The sequence below is a fragment of the Hyperolius riggenbachi genome, chromosome 2 (genome assembly GCF_040937935.1).
Source record: "Hyperolius riggenbachi isolate aHypRig1 chromosome 2, aHypRig1.pri, whole genome shotgun sequence".
NCBI lineage: Eukaryota > Metazoa > Chordata > Amphibia > Anura > Hyperoliidae > Hyperolius > Hyperolius riggenbachi.
The window spans coordinates 267,911,355-267,926,242 of record NC_090647.1 but is presented as its reverse complement, the minus strand read 5'-3'; the positions used below and the strand labels follow the sequence as shown (position 1 = coordinate 267,926,242).

The window sequence follows — 14,888 nt, the reverse complement described above, 5'->3', positions numbered from 1 at the left end:
TGCATACATGTTATTGTCAGATTCTGGTGTTTGCTGTGTAGGTTTGAATTGTGAAAATTGTCAGGAACTAGCAATTGGTTGCTTTTGAAAGATTCGTAAAATCATTTTATAGAAGCGTTGATTGTACCATTTTTTATCAGATTTGTTTTGAAATCTAAATTAACAGCTAATCTCAAACACTGACTCTTCTTAAACCCCATTTGCGATTCCTACCTTTAGCTTTGCAATCCTGTTTCACAAGTTAAAAAATGTGGTTTAGCCTGCTGCTGATCCCCAAACCTTCGGGTTCCGAACCCTCCCGCTTCTCCTGGAGAGCTCTTCTTGCAGATTTTAGTAGTTATTTTTATGCACTGCTACGTTTTCCAGGTATTAGGAGAGAGGTAAGATGCTCAATAATTAGGCTTCTCGTCTAGTTGGTAAGCCATAGGGCAATACATTTTAAAAGAAAATGAGATGGGATGAGCTGGTCTTATCTGTCTTCACTGGGGATAAGTGTAGTGAACTGGTAAACAGAGATCCCGAGCTACATAACACCTGCTGGAGGTGGGATATTTTCTGGCTGGTCAGTGGATGTCACCTATGCAAATTTGTAGCGGAGTATTGTATGCTGTTAAATGTCTCTCAGAGTACCACCATGCGTTTATATTGATTTTTGCTGCAATGTAGAAACTCAAGTAGCAACTTTCAAAAAAATGACATGTTGCTTGAATATGATGTTCCTAACACTTTATTGTTAAGTACCATAGTGTATTGAATATCACTTTAAAATGAAAAGGAGCTTGATAATTCCTGATGTTGAGTTGTCAGAATTGAGATTTAGGACTATACTTTCAGGGATCATTTCAATAGTTTTTGACTGTTGGAATGTGTTCGAAGGTGTCCAAACTCACCAATCACGATGAAGAGCTAAAGTGGTTTCTCCTGAGCATGAATTGAGTGTTCAGTTCTACTTTGGTAGTAACTTTTTGCTGTTGATGACTGTTCCTGTCTTCACTTATGTGATGGTTGGTGGGAGAAAACACAAACTGAGTGATTGTATTTAACTTTACAAAATAATTTTTAGATTTGTGCATTGAAGTGTTGGGCTTCTGCATACATGTTATTGTCAGATTCTGGTGTTTGCTGTGTAGATTTGAATTGTGAAAATTGTCAGGAACTAGCAATTGGTTGCTTTTAAAAATTCGTAAAATCATTTTATGGAAGCGTTGATTGTACCATTTTTTATCAGCTTTGTTTTGAAATCTGATTGACAGCTAATCTCAAACACTGACTCTTCTTAAACCCCATTTGCGATTCCTACCTTTAGCTTTGCAATCCTGTTTCACAAGCTAAATCTACCCATCCCTTTTACTAAGCTCCTAACCCTAGTAAGTAATCACCGTTTGGGCCATCTGTCCATCTTTGGTGCCTGTTCAGCTTCCATCCAACTGAAATCATTTTAGAGGGTTGACTGTATACCTGAATTTGTTTTTGCATTACCTCCAAACGGACAAACCACTGAGGCACAGGCAAAAAATGTGGTTTAGCCTGCTGCTGATCCCCAAACCTTCGGGTTCCGAACCCTCCCGCTTCTCCTGGAGAGCTCTTCTTGCAGATTTTAGTAGTTACTGTTATGCACTGCTACGTTTTCCAGGTATTAGGAGAGAGGTAAGATGCTCAATAATTAGGCTTCTCGTCTAGTTGGCAAGCCATAGGGCAATGAATTTTAAAAGAAAATGAGATGGGATGAGCTGGTCTTATCTGTCTTCACTGGGGATAAGTGTAGTGAACTGGTAAACAGAGATCCCGAGCTACATAACACCTGCTGGAGGTGGGATATTTTCTGGCTGGTCAGTGGATGTCACCTATGCAAATTTGTAGCGGAGTATTGTATGCTGTTAAATGTCTCTCAGAGTACCACCATGCGTTTATATTGATTTTTGCTGCAATGTAGAAACTCAAGTAGCAACTTTCAAAAAAATGACATGTTGCTTGAATATGATGTTCCTAACACTTTATTGTTAAGTACCATAGTGTATTGAATATCACTTTAATATGAAAAGGAGCTTGATAATTCCTGATGTTGAGTTGTCAGAATTGAGATTTAGGACTGTACTTTCAGGGATCATTTCAATAGTTTATGATTGTTGGAATGTGCTCGAAGGTGTCCAAACTCACCAATCACGATGAAGAGCTAAAGTGGTTTCTCCTGAGCATGAATTGAGTGTTCAGTTCTACTTTGGTAGTAACTTTTTGCTGTTGATGACTGTTCTTGTCTTCACTTATGTGATGGTTGGTGGGAGAAAACACAAACTGAGTGATTGTATTTAACTTTACAAAATAATTTTTAGATTTGTGCATTGAAGTGTTGGGCTTCTGCATACATGTTATTGTCAGATTCTGGTGTTTGCTGTGTAGGTTTGAATTGTGAAAATTGTCTTGAACTAGCAATTGGTTGCTTTTGAAAAATTCGTAAAATCATTTTATAGAAGCGTTGATTGTACCATGTTTTATCAGATTTGTTTTGAAATCTAAATTAACAGCTAATCTCAAACACTGACTCTTCTTAAACCCCATTTGCGATTCCTACCTTTAGCTTTGCAATCCTGTTTCACAAGCTAAAAAATGTGGTTTAGCCTGCTGCTGATCCCCAAACCTTCGGGTTCCGAACCCTCCCGCTTCTCCTGGAGAGCTCTTCTTGCAGATTTTAGTAGTTATTTTTATGCACTGCTACGTTTTCCAGGTATTAGGAGAGAGGTAAGATGCTCAATAATTAGGCTTCTCGTCTAGTTGGCAAGCCATAGGGCAATGAATTTTAAAAGAAAATGAGATGGGATGAGCTGGTCTTGTCTGTCTTCACTGGGGATAAGTGTAGTGAACTGGTAAACAGAGATCCCGAGCTACATAACGCCTGCTGGAGGTGGGATATTTTCTGGCTGGTCAGTGGATGTCACCTATGCAAATTTGTAGCGGAGTATTGTATGCTGTTAAATGTCTCTCAGAGTACCACCATGCGTTTATATTGATTTTTGCTGCAATGTAGAAACTCAAGTAGCAACTTTCAAAAAAATGACATGTTGCTTGAATATGATGTTCCTAACACTTTATTGTTAAGTACCATAGTGTATTGAATATCACTGTAATATGAAAAGGAGCTTGATAATTCCTGATGTTGAGTTGTCTGAATTGAGATTTAAGACTATACTTTCAGGGATCATTTCTATAGTTTTTGACTGTTGGAATGTGCTCGAAGGTGTCCAAACTCACCAATCACGATGAAGAGCTAAAGTGTTTTCTCCTGAGCATGAATTGAGTGTTCAGTTCTACTTTGGTAGTAACTGTTTGCTGTTGATGACTGTTCCTGTTTTCACTTATGTGATGGTTGGTGGGAGAAAACACAAACTGAGTGATTGTATTTAACTTCACAAAGTAATTGATAGACTTGTGCATTGAAGTGTTGGGCTTCTGCATACAAGTTATTGTCAGATTCTGGTGTTTGCTTTGTAGGTTTGAATTGTGAAAATTGTCAGGAACTGGCAATTGGTTGCTTTTGAAATATTTGTAAAATCATTTTATGGAAGCGTTGATTGTACCATTTTTTATCAGCTTTGTTTTGAAATCTGATTGACAGCTAATCTCAAACACTGACTCTTCTTAAACCCCATTTGCGATTCCTACCTTTAGCTTTGCAATCCTGTTTCACAAGCTAAATCTACCCATCCCTTTTACTAAGCTCCTAACCCTAGTAAGTAATCACCGTTTGGGCCATCTGTCCATCTTTGGTGCCTGTTCAGCTTCCATCCAACTGAAATCATTTTAGAGGGTTGACCGTACACCTGAATTTGTTTTTGCATTACCTCCAAACGGACAAACCACTGAGGCACAGGCAAAAAATGTGGTTTAGCCTGCTGCTGATCCCCAAACCTTCGGGTTCCGAACCCTCCCGCTTCTCCTGGAGAGCTCTTCTTGCAGATTTTAGTAGTTACTTTTATGCACTGCTACGTTTTCCAGGTATTAGGAGAGAGGTAATATGCTCAATAATTAGGCTTCTCGTCTAGTTGGCAAGCCATAGGGCAATGAATTTTAAAAGAAAATGAGATGGGATGAGCTGGTCTTATCTGTCTTCACTGGGGATAAGTGTAGTGAACTGGTAAACAGAGATCCCGAGCTACATAACGCCTGCTGGAGGTGGGATATTTTCTGGCTGGTCAGTGGATGTCACCTATGCAAATTTGTAGCGGAGTATTGTATGCTGTTAAATGTCTCTCAGAGTACCACCATGCGTTTATATTGATTTTTGCTGCAATGTAGAAACTCAAGTAGCAACTTTCAAAAAAATGACATGTTGCTTGAATATGATGTTCCTAACACTTTATTGTTAAGTACCATAGTGTATTGAATATCACTCTAATATGAAAAGGAGCTTGATAATTCCTGATGTTGAGTTGTCTGAGTTGAGATTTAGGATTATACTTTTTAGGGTCATTTTTATAGTTTTTGACTGTTGGAATGTGCTCGAAAGTGTCCAAACTCACCAATCACGATGAAGAGCTAAAGTGGATTCTCCTGAGCATGAATTGAGTGTTCAGTTCTACTTTGGTAGTAACTGTTTGCTGTTGATGACTGTTCCTGTCTTCACTTATGTGATGATTGGCGGGAGAAAACACAAACTGAGTGATTGTATTTAACTTCACAAAATAATTGATAGACTTGTGCATTGAAGTGTTGGGCTTCTGCATACATGTTATTGTCAGATTCTGGTGTTTGCTGTGTAGGTTTGAATTGTGAAAATTGTCAGGAACTAGCAATTGGTTGCTTTTGAAAAATTCATAAAATCATTTTATGGAAGCGTTGATTGTACCATTTTTTATCAGCTTTGTTTTGAAATCTGATTGACAGCTAATCTCAAACACTGACTCTTCTTAAACCCTATTTGCGATTCCTACCTTTAGCTTTGCAATCCTTTTTCACAAGCTAAATCTACCCATCCCTTTTACTAAGCTCCTAACCCTAGTAAGTAATCACCGTTTGGGCCATCTGTCCATCTTTGGTGCCTGTTCAGCTTCCATCCAACTGAAATCATTTTAGAGGGTTGACCGTATACCTGAATTTGTTTTTGCATTACCTCCAAACGGACAAACCACTGAGGCACAGGCAAAAAATGTGGTTTAGCCTGCTGCTGATCCCCAAACCTTCGGGTTCCGAACCCTCCCGCTTCTCCTGGAGAGCTCTTCTTGCAGATTTTAGTAGTTACTTTTATGCACTGCTACGTTTTCCAGGTATTAGGAGAGAGGTAAGATGCTCAATAATTAGGCTTCTCGTCTAGTTGGCAAGCCATAGGGCAATAAATTTTAAAAGAAAATGAGATGGGATGAGCTGGTCTTATCTGTCTTCACTGGGGATAAGTGTAGTGAACTGGTAAACAGAGATCCCGAGCTACATAACGCCTGCTGGAGGTGGGATATTTTCTGGCTGGTCAGTGGATGTCACCTATGCAAATTTGTAGCGGAGTATTGTATGCTGTTAAATGTCTCTCAGAGTACCACCATGCGTTTATATTGATTTTTGCTGCAATGTAGAAACTCAAGTAGCAACTTTCAAAAAAATGACATGTTGCTTGAATATGATGTTCCTAACACTTTATTGTTACGTACCATAGTGTATTGAATATCACTTTAATATGAAAAGGAGCTTGATAATTCCTGATGTTGAGTTGTCAGAATTGAGATTTAGGACTATACTTTCAAGGATCATTTCTATAGTTTTTGACTGTTGGAATGTTCTTGAAGGTGTCCAAACTCACCAATCACGATGAAGAGCTAAAGTGGTTTCTCCTGAGCATGAATTGAGTGTTCAGTTCTACTTTGGTAGTAACTGTTTGCTGTTGATGACTGTTCCTGTCTTCACTTATGTGTTGGTTGGTGGGAGAAAACACAAACTGAGTGATAGTATTTAACTTTACAAAATAATTTTTAGATTTGTGCATTGAAGTGTTGGGCTTCTGCATACATGTTATTGTCAGATTCTGGTGTTTGCTGTGTAGGTTTGAATTGTGAAAATTGTCAGGAACTAGCAATTGGTTGCTTTTGAAAAATTCGTAAAATCATTTTATGGAAGCGTTGATTGTACCATTTTTTATCAGATTTGTTTTGAAATCTGATTGACAGCTAATCTCAAACACTGACTCTTCTTAAACCCCATTTGCGATTCCTACCTTTAGCTTTGCAATCCTGTTTCACAAGCTAAATCTACCCATCCCTTTTACTAAGCTTCTAACCCTAGTAAGTAATCACCGTTTGGGCCATCTGTCCATCTTTGGTGCCTGTTCAGCTTCCATCCAACTGAAATCATTTTAGAGGGTTGACCGTACACCTGAATTTGGTTTTGCATTACCTCCAAACGGACAAACCACTGAGGCACAGGCAAAAAATGTGGTTTAGCCTGCTGCTGATCCCCAAACCTTCGGGTTCCGAACCCACCCGCTTCTCCTGGAGAGCTCTTCTTGCAGATTTTAGTAGTTACTTTTATGCACTGCTACGTTTTCCAGGTATTAGGAGAGAGGTAAGATGCTCAATAATTAGGCTTCTCGTCTAGTTGGCAAGCCATAGGGCAATGAATTTTAAAAGAAAATGAGATGGGATGAGCTGGTCTTATCTGTCTTCACTGGGGATAAGTGTAGTGAACTGGTAAACAGAGATCCCAAGCTACATAACGCCTGCTGGAGGTGGGATATTTTCTGGCTGGTCAGTGGATGTCACCTATGCAAATTTGTAGCGGAGTATTGTATGCTGTTAAATGTCTCTCAGAGTACCACCATGCGTTTATATTGATTTTTGCTGCAATGTAGAAACTCAAGTAGCAACTTTCAAAAAAATGACATGTTGCTTGAATATGATGTTCCTAACACTTTATTGTTAAGTACCATAGTGTATTGAATATCACTCTAATATGAAAAGGAGCTTGATAATTCCTGATGTTGAGTTGTCATAATTGAGATTTAGGACTATACTTTCAGGGATCATTTCTATAGTTTTTGACTGTTGGAATGTGTTTGAAAGTGTCCAAGCTCACCAATCACGATGAAGAACTAAAGTGGTTTCTCCTGAGCATGAATTGAGTGTTCAGTTCTACTTTGGTAGTAACTGTTTGCTGTTGATGACTGTTCCTGTCTTCACCTATGTGATAATTGGCGGGAGAAAACACAAACTGAGTGATTGTGTTTAAGTTTACAAAATAATTGATAGATTTGTGCATAGAAGTGTTGGGCTTCTGCATACATGTTATTGTCAGATTCTGGTGTTTGCTGTGTAGGTTTGAATTGTGAAAATTGTCAGGAACTAGCAATTGGTTTCTTTTGAAAAATTCGTAAGATCATTTTATGGAAGTGTTGATTGTACCATTTTTTATCAGATTTGTTTTGAAATCTAAATTAACAGCTAATCTCAAACACTGACTCTTCTTAAACCCCATTTGCGATTCCTACCTTTAGCTTTGCAATCCTGTTTCACAAGCTAAATCTACCCATCCCTTTTACTAAGCTCCTATCCCTAGTAAGTAATCACCGTTTGGGCCATCTGTCCATCTTTGGTGCCTGTTCAGCTTCCATCCAACTGAAATCATTTTAGAGGGTTGACCGTATACCTGAATTTGTTTTTGCATTACCTCCAAACGGACAAACCACTGAGGCACAGGCAAAAAATGTGGTTTAGCCTGCTGCTGATCCCCAAACCTTCGGGTTCCGAACCCTCCCGCTTCTCCTGGAGAGCTCTTCTTGCAGATTTTAGTAGTTACTTTTATGCACTGCTACGTTTTCCAGGTATTAGAAGAGAGGTAAGATGCTCAATAATTAGGCTTCTCGTCTAGTTGGCAAGCCATAGGGCAATGAATTTTAAAAGAAAATGAGATGGGATGAGCTGGTCTTATCTGTCTTCACTGGGGATAAGTGTAGTGAACTGGTAAACAGAGATCCCGAGCTACATAACGCCTGCTGGAGGTGGGATATTTTCTGGCTGGTCAGTGGATGTCACCTATGCAAATTTGTAGCGGAGTATTGTATGCTGTTAAATGTCTCTCAGAGTACCACCATGCGTTTATATTAATTTTTGCTGCAATGTAGAAACTCAAGTAGCAACTTTCAAAAAAATGACATGTTGCTTGAATATGATGTTCCTAACACTTTATTGTTAAGTACCATAGTGTATTGAATATCACTTTAATATGAAAAGGAGCTTGATAATTCCTGATGTTGAGTTGTCTGAATTGAGATTTAGGACTATACTTTCAGGGATCATTTCTATAGTTTATGACTGTTGGAATGTGCTTGAAGGTGTCCAAACTCACCAATCACGATGAAGAGCTAAAGTGGTTTCTCCTGAGCATGAATTGAGTGTTCAGTTCTACTTTGGTAGTAACTGTTTGCTGTTGATGACTGTTCCTGTCTTCACTTATGTGATGATTGGCGGGAGAAAACACAAACTGAGTGATTGTATTTAACTTTACAAAATAATTTATAGATTTGTGCATTGAAGTGTTGTGCTTCTGCATACATGTTATTGTCAGATTCTGGTGTTTGCTGTGTAGGTTTGAATTGTGAAAATTGTCAGGAACTAGCAATTGGTTGCTTTTGAAAAATCCGTAAAATCATTTTATGGAAGCGTTGATTGTACCATTTTTTATCAGATTTGTTTTGAAATCTAAATTAACAGCTAATCTCAAACACTGACTCTTCTTAAACCCCATTTGCGATTCCTACCTTTAGCTTTGCAATCCTGTTTCACAAGCTAAAAAATGTGGTTTAGCCTGCTGCTGATCCCCAAACCTTCGGGTTCCGAACCCTCCCGCTTCTCCTGGAGAGCTCTTCTTGCAGATTTTAGTAGTTACTTTTATGCACTGCTACGTTTTCCAGGTATTAGGAGAGAGGTAAGATGCTCAATAATTAGGCTTCTCGTCTAGTTGGCAAGCCATAGGGCAATGAATTTTAAAAGAAAATGAGATGGGATGAGCTGGTCTTATCTGTCTTCACTGGGGATAAGTGTAGTGAACTGGTAAACAGAGATCCCGAGCTACATAACGCCTGCTGGAGGTGGGATATTTTCTGGCTGGTCAGTGGATGTCACCTATGCAAATTTGTAGCGGAGTATTGTATGCTGTTAAATGTCTCTCAGAGTACCACCATGCGTTTATATTAATTTTTGCTGCAATGTAGAAACTCAAGTAGCAACTTTCAAAAAAATGACATGTTGCTTGAATATGATGTTCCTAACACTTTATTGTTAAGTACCATAGTGTATTGAATATCACTTTAATATGAAAAGGAGCTTGATAATTCCTGATGTTGAGTTGTCTGAATTGAGATTTAGGACTATACTTTCAGGGATCATTTCTATAGTTTATGACTGTTGGAATGTGCTCAAAGGTGTCCAAACTCACCAATCACGATGAAGAGCTAAAGTGGTTTCTCCTGAGCATGAATTGAGTGTTCAGTTCTACTTTGGTAGTAACTGTTTGCTGTTGATGACTGTTCCTGTCTTCACTTATGTGATGATTGGCGGGAGAAAACACAAACTGAGTGATTGTATTTAACTTTACAAAATAATTTATAGATTTGTGCATTGAAGTGTTGGGCTTCTGCATACATGTTATTGTCAGATTCTGGTGTTTGCTGTGTAGGTTTGAATTGTGAAAATTGTCAGGAACTAGCAATTGGTTGCTTTTGAAAAATTCGTAAAATCATTTTATGGAAGCGTTGATTGTACCATTTTTTATCAGATTTGTTTTGAAATCTAAATTAACAGCTAATCTCAAACACTGACTCTTCTTAAACCCCATTTGCGATTCCTACCTTTAGCTTTGCAATCCTGTTTCACAAGCTAAAAAATGTGGTTTAGCCTGCTGCTGATCCCCAAACCTTCGGGTTCCGAACCCTCCCGCTTCTCCTGGAGAGCTCTTCTTGCAGATTTTAGTAGTTACTTTTATGCACTGCTACGTTTTCCAGGTATTAGGAGAGAGGTAAGATGCTCAATAATTAGGCTTCTCGTCTAGTTGGCAAGCCATAGGGCAATGAATTTTAAAAGAAAATGAGATGGGATGAGCTGGTCTTATCTGTCTTCACTGGGGATAAGTGTAGTGAACTGGTAAACAGAGATCCCGAGCTACATAACGCCTGCTGGAGGTGGGATATTTTCTGGCTGGTCAGTGGATGTCACCTATGCAAATTTGTAGCGGAGTATTGTATGCTGTTAAATGTCTCTCAGAGTACCACCATGCGTTTATATTGATTTTTGCTGCAATGTAGAAACTCAAGTAGCAACTTTCAAAAAAAATGACATGTTGCCTGAATATGATGTTCCTAACACTTTATTGTTAAGTACCATAGTGTATTGAATATCACTCTAATTTGAAAAGGAGCTTGATAATTCCTGATGTTGAGTTGTCAGAATTGAGATTTAGGATTATACTTTCAGGGATCAATTCTGTAGTTTTTGACTGTTGGAATCTGCCCGAAGGTGTCCAAACTCACCAATTATGATGAAGAGCTAAAGTGGTTTTTCCTGAGCATGAATTGAGTGTTCAGTTCTATTTTGGTAGTAACTGTTTGCTGTTGATGGCTGTTCCTGTCTTCACTTATGTGATGATTGGTGGGAGAAAACACAAACTGAGTGATTGTATTTAACTTTACAAAATAATTTATAGATGTGTGCATTGAAGTGTTGGGCTTCTGCATACATGTTATTGTCAGATTCTGGTGTTTGCTGTGTAGGTTTGAATTGTGAAAATTGTCAGGAACTAGCAATTGGTTGCTTTTGAAAAATTCGTAAAATCATTTTATGGAAGCGTTGATTGTACCATTTTTTATCAGATTTGTTTTGAAATCTGATTGACAGCTAATCTCAAACACTGACTCTTCTTAAACCCCATTTGCGATTCCTACCTTTAGCTTTGCAATCCTGTTTCACAAGCTAAATCTACCCATCCCTTTTACTAAGCTTCTAACCCTAGTAAGTAATCACCGTTTGGGCCATCTGTCCATCTTTGGTGCCTGTTCAGCTTCCATCCAACTGAAATCATTTTAGAGGGTTGACCGTACACCTGAATTTGGTTTTGCATTACCTCCAAACGGACAAACCACTGAGGCACAGGCAAAAAATGTGGTTTAGCCTGCTGCTGATCCCCAAACCTTCGGGTTCCGAACCCACCCGCTTCTCCTGGAGAGCTCTTCTTGCAGATTTTAGTAGTTACTTTTATGCACTGCTACGTTTTCCAGGTATTAGGAGAGAGGTAAGATGCTCAATAATTAGGCTTCTCGTCTAGTTGGCAAGCCATAGGGCAATGAATTTTAAAAGAAAATGAGATGGGATGAGCTGGTCTTATCTGTCTTCACTGGGGATAAGTGTAGTGAACTGGTAAACAGAGATCCCAAGCTACATAACGCCTGCTGGAGGTGGGATATTTTCTGGCTGGTCAGTGGATGTCACCTATGCAAATTTGTAGCGGAGTATTGTATGCTGTTAAATGTCTCTCAGAGTACCACCATGCGTTTATATTGATTTTTGCTGCAATGTAGAAACTCAAGTAGCAACTTTCAAAAAAATGACATGTTGCTTGAATATGATGTTCCTAACACTTTATTGTTAAGTACCATAGTGTATTGAATATCACTCTAATATGAAAAGGAGCTTGATAATTCCTGATGTTGAGTTGTCATAATTGAGATTTAGGACTATACTTTCAGGGATCATTTCTATAGTTTTTGACTGTTGGAATGTGTTTGAAAGTGTCCAAACTCACCAATCACGATGAAGAACTAAAGTGGTTTCTCCTGAGCATGAATTGAGTGTTCAGTTCTACTTTGGTAGTAACTGTTTGCTGTTGATGACTGTTCCTGTCTTCACTTATGTGATAATTGGCGGGAGAAAACACAAACTGAGTGATTGTGTTTAAGTTTACAAAATAATTGATAGATTTGTGCATAGAAGTGTTGGGCTTCTGCATACATGTTATTGTCAGATTCTGGTGTTTGCTGTGTAGGTTTGAATTGTGAAAATTGTCAGGAACTAGCAATTGGTTGCTTTTGAAAAATTCTTAAAATCATTTTATGGAAGCGTTGATTGTACCATTTTTTATCAGCTTTGTTTTGAAATCTGATTGACAGCTAATCTCAAACACTGACTCTTCTTAAACCCCATTTGCGATTCCTACCTTTAGCTTTGCAATCCTGTTTCACAAGCTAAATCTACCCATCCCTTTTACTAAGCTCCTAACCCTAGTAAGTAATCACCGTTTGGGCCATCTGTCCATCTTTGGTGCCTGTTCAGCTTCCATCCAACTGAAATCATTTTAGAGGGTTGACCGTACACCTGAATTTGGTTTTGCATTACCTCCAAACGGACAAACCACTGAGGCACAGGCAAAAAATGTGGTTTAGCCTGCTGCTGATCCCCAAACCTTCGGGTTCCGAACCCTCCCGCTTCTCCTGGAGAGCTCTTCTTGCAGATTTTAGTAGTTACTTTTATGCACTGCTACGTTTTCCAGGTATTAGGAGAGAGGTAAGATGCTCAATAATTAGGCTTCTCGTCTAGTTGGCAAGCCATAGGGCAATGAATTTTAAAAGAAAATGAGATGGGATGAGCTGGTCTTATCTGTCTTCACTGGGGATAAGTGTAGTGAACTGGTAAACAGAGATCCCAAGCTACATAACGCCTGCTGGAGGTGGGATATTTTCTGGCTGGTCAGTGGATGTCACCTATGCAAATTTGTAGCGGAGTATTGTATGCTGTTAAATGTCTCTCAGAGTACCACCATGCGTTTATATTGATTTTTGCTGCAATGTAGAAACTCAAGTAGCAACTTTCAAAAAAATGACATGTTGCTTGAATATGATGTTCCTAACACTTTATTGTTAAGTACCATAGTGTATTGAATATCACTTTAATATGAAAAGGAGCTTGATAATTCCTGATGTTGAGTTGTCAGAATTGAGATTTAGAACTATACTTTCAGGGATCATTTCTATAGGTTTTCACTGTTGGAATGTGCTCGAAGGTGTCCAAACTCACCAATCACGATGAAGAGCTAAAGTGGATTCTCCTGAGCATGAATTGAGTGTTCAGTTCTACTTTGGTAGTAACTGTTTGCTGATGATGACTGTTCCTGTCTTCACTTATGTGATGATTGGTGGGAGAAAACACAAACTGAGTGATTGTATTTAACTTCACAAAGTAATTGATAGACTTGTGCATTGAAGTGTTGGGCTTCTGCATACAAGTTATTGTCAGATTCTGGTGTTTGCTTTGTAGGTTTGAATTGTGAAAATTGTCAGGAACTGGCAATTGGTTGCTTTTGAAATATTTGTAAAATCATTTTATGGAAGCGTTGATTGTACCATTTTTTATCAGCTTTGTTTTGAAATCTGATTGACAGCTAATCTCAAACACTGACTCTTCTTAAACCCCATTTGCGATTCCTACCTTTAGCTTTGCAATCCTGTTTCACAAGCTAAATCTACCCATCCCTTTTACTAAGCTCCTAACCCTAGTAAGTAATCACCGTTTGGGCCATCTGTCCATCTTTGGTGCCTGTTCAGCTTCCATCCAACTGAAATCATTTTAGAGGGTTGACCGTACACCTGAATTTGTTTTTGCATTACCTCCAAACGGACAAACCACTGAGGCACAGGCAAAAAATGTGGTTTAGCCTGCTGCTCATCCCCAAACCTTCGGGTTCCGAACCCTCCCGCTTCTCCTGGAGAGCTCTTCTTGCAGATTTTAGTAGTTACTTTTATGCACTGCTACGTTTTCCAGGTATTAGGAGAGAGGTAAGATGCTCAATAATTAGGCTTCTCGTCTAGTTGGCAAGCCATAGGGCAATGAATTTTAAAAGAAAATGAGATGGGATGAGCTGGTCTTATCTGTCTTCACTGGGGATAAGTGTAGTGAACTGGTAAACAGAGATCCCGAGCTACATAACGCCTGCTGGAGGTGGGATATTTTCTGGCTGGTCAGTGGATGTCACCTATGCAAATTTGTAGCGGAGTATTGTATGCTGTTAAATGTCTCTCAGAGTACCACCAATGCGTTTATATTGATTTTTGCTGCAATGTAGAAACTCAAGTAGCAACTTTCAAAAAAATGACATGTTGCTTGAATATGATGTTCCTAACACTTTATTGTTAAGTACCATAGTGTATTGAATATCACTTTAATATGAAAAGGAGCTTGATAATTCCTGATGTTGAGTTGTCTGAATTGAGATTTAGGACTATACTTTCAGGGATCATTTCTATAGTTTTTGACTGTTGGAATGTGCTCGAAGGTGTCCAAACTCACCAATCACGATGAAGAGCTAAAGTGGTTTCTCCTGAGCATGAATTGAGTGTTCAGTTCTACTTTGGTAGTAACTGTTTGATGTTGATGACTGTTCCTGTTTTCACTTATGTGATGATTGGCGGGAGATACACAAACTGAGTGATTGTATTTTACTTTACAAAAGAATTTATAGATTTGTGCATTGAAGTGTTGGGCTTCTGCATACATGTTATTGTCAGATTCTGGTGTTTGCTGTGTAGGTTTGAATTGTGAAAATTGTCAGGAACTAGCAATTGGTTTCTTTTGAAAAATTCGTAAAATCATTTTATGGAAGTGTTGATTGTACCATTTTTTATCAGATTTGTTTTGAAATCTAAATTAACAGCTAATCTCAAACACTGACTCTTCTTAAACCCCATTTGCGATTCCTACCTTTAGCTTTGCAATCCTGTTTCACAAGCTAAATCTACCCATCCCTTTTACTAAGCTCCTATCCCTAGTAAGTAATCACCGTTTGGGCCATCTGTCCATCTTTGGTGCCTGTTCAGCTTCCATCCAACTGAAATCATTTTAGAGGGTTGACCGTATACCTGAATTTGTTTTTGC

The 14,888-nt window shown here is 38.7% G+C and overlaps 1 protein-coding gene and 12 non-coding genes across 20 annotated transcripts in view; all 13 read left to right on the top strand.

Moving 5' to 3' along the window:
* Window positions 1-14,888, top strand: part of TEX14 (testis expressed 14, intercellular bridge forming factor) — a 477,154-nt gene that overhangs the window by 111,958 nt on the left and 350,308 nt on the right. The window lies entirely within an intron of this gene.
* Window positions 819-1,034, top strand: LOC137554954 (small nucleolar RNA U3). The gene has a single exon (XR_011027666.1). It is a non-coding gene; the product is annotated as a small nucleolar RNA U3 (small nucleolar RNA).
* LOC137554974 (small nucleolar RNA U3) lies at window positions 2,086-2,301 on the top strand. The gene has a single exon (XR_011027685.1). It is a non-coding gene; the product is annotated as a small nucleolar RNA U3 (small nucleolar RNA).
* On the top strand, window positions 3,175-3,390 carry LOC137554829 (small nucleolar RNA U3). The gene has a single exon (XR_011027545.1). It is a non-coding gene; the product is annotated as a small nucleolar RNA U3 (small nucleolar RNA).
* On the top strand, window positions 4,443-4,658 carry LOC137554906 (small nucleolar RNA U3). Its single transcript, XR_011027620.1, has one exon. It is a non-coding gene; the product is annotated as a small nucleolar RNA U3 (small nucleolar RNA).
* On the top strand, window positions 5,711-5,926 carry LOC137554897 (small nucleolar RNA U3). Its single transcript, XR_011027612.1, has one exon. It is a non-coding gene; the product is annotated as a small nucleolar RNA U3 (small nucleolar RNA).
* Window positions 6,979-7,194, top strand: LOC137554900 (small nucleolar RNA U3). Its single transcript, XR_011027615.1, has one exon. It is a non-coding gene; the product is annotated as a small nucleolar RNA U3 (small nucleolar RNA).
* On the top strand, window positions 8,248-8,463 carry LOC137554830 (small nucleolar RNA U3). The gene has a single exon (XR_011027546.1). It is a non-coding gene; the product is annotated as a small nucleolar RNA U3 (small nucleolar RNA).
* Window positions 9,337-9,552, top strand: LOC137554823 (small nucleolar RNA U3). The gene has a single exon (XR_011027540.1). It is a non-coding gene; the product is annotated as a small nucleolar RNA U3 (small nucleolar RNA).
* Window positions 10,427-10,642, top strand: LOC137555008 (small nucleolar RNA U3). The gene has a single exon (XR_011027717.1). It is a non-coding gene; the product is annotated as a small nucleolar RNA U3 (small nucleolar RNA).
* Window positions 11,695-11,910, top strand: LOC137554886 (small nucleolar RNA U3). Its single transcript, XR_011027601.1, has one exon. It is a non-coding gene; the product is annotated as a small nucleolar RNA U3 (small nucleolar RNA).
* On the top strand, window positions 12,962-13,178 carry LOC137555007 (small nucleolar RNA U3). Its single transcript, XR_011027716.1, has one exon. It is a non-coding gene; the product is annotated as a small nucleolar RNA U3 (small nucleolar RNA).
* LOC137554993 (small nucleolar RNA U3) lies at window positions 14,232-14,446 on the top strand. Its single transcript, XR_011027703.1, has one exon. It is a non-coding gene; the product is annotated as a small nucleolar RNA U3 (small nucleolar RNA).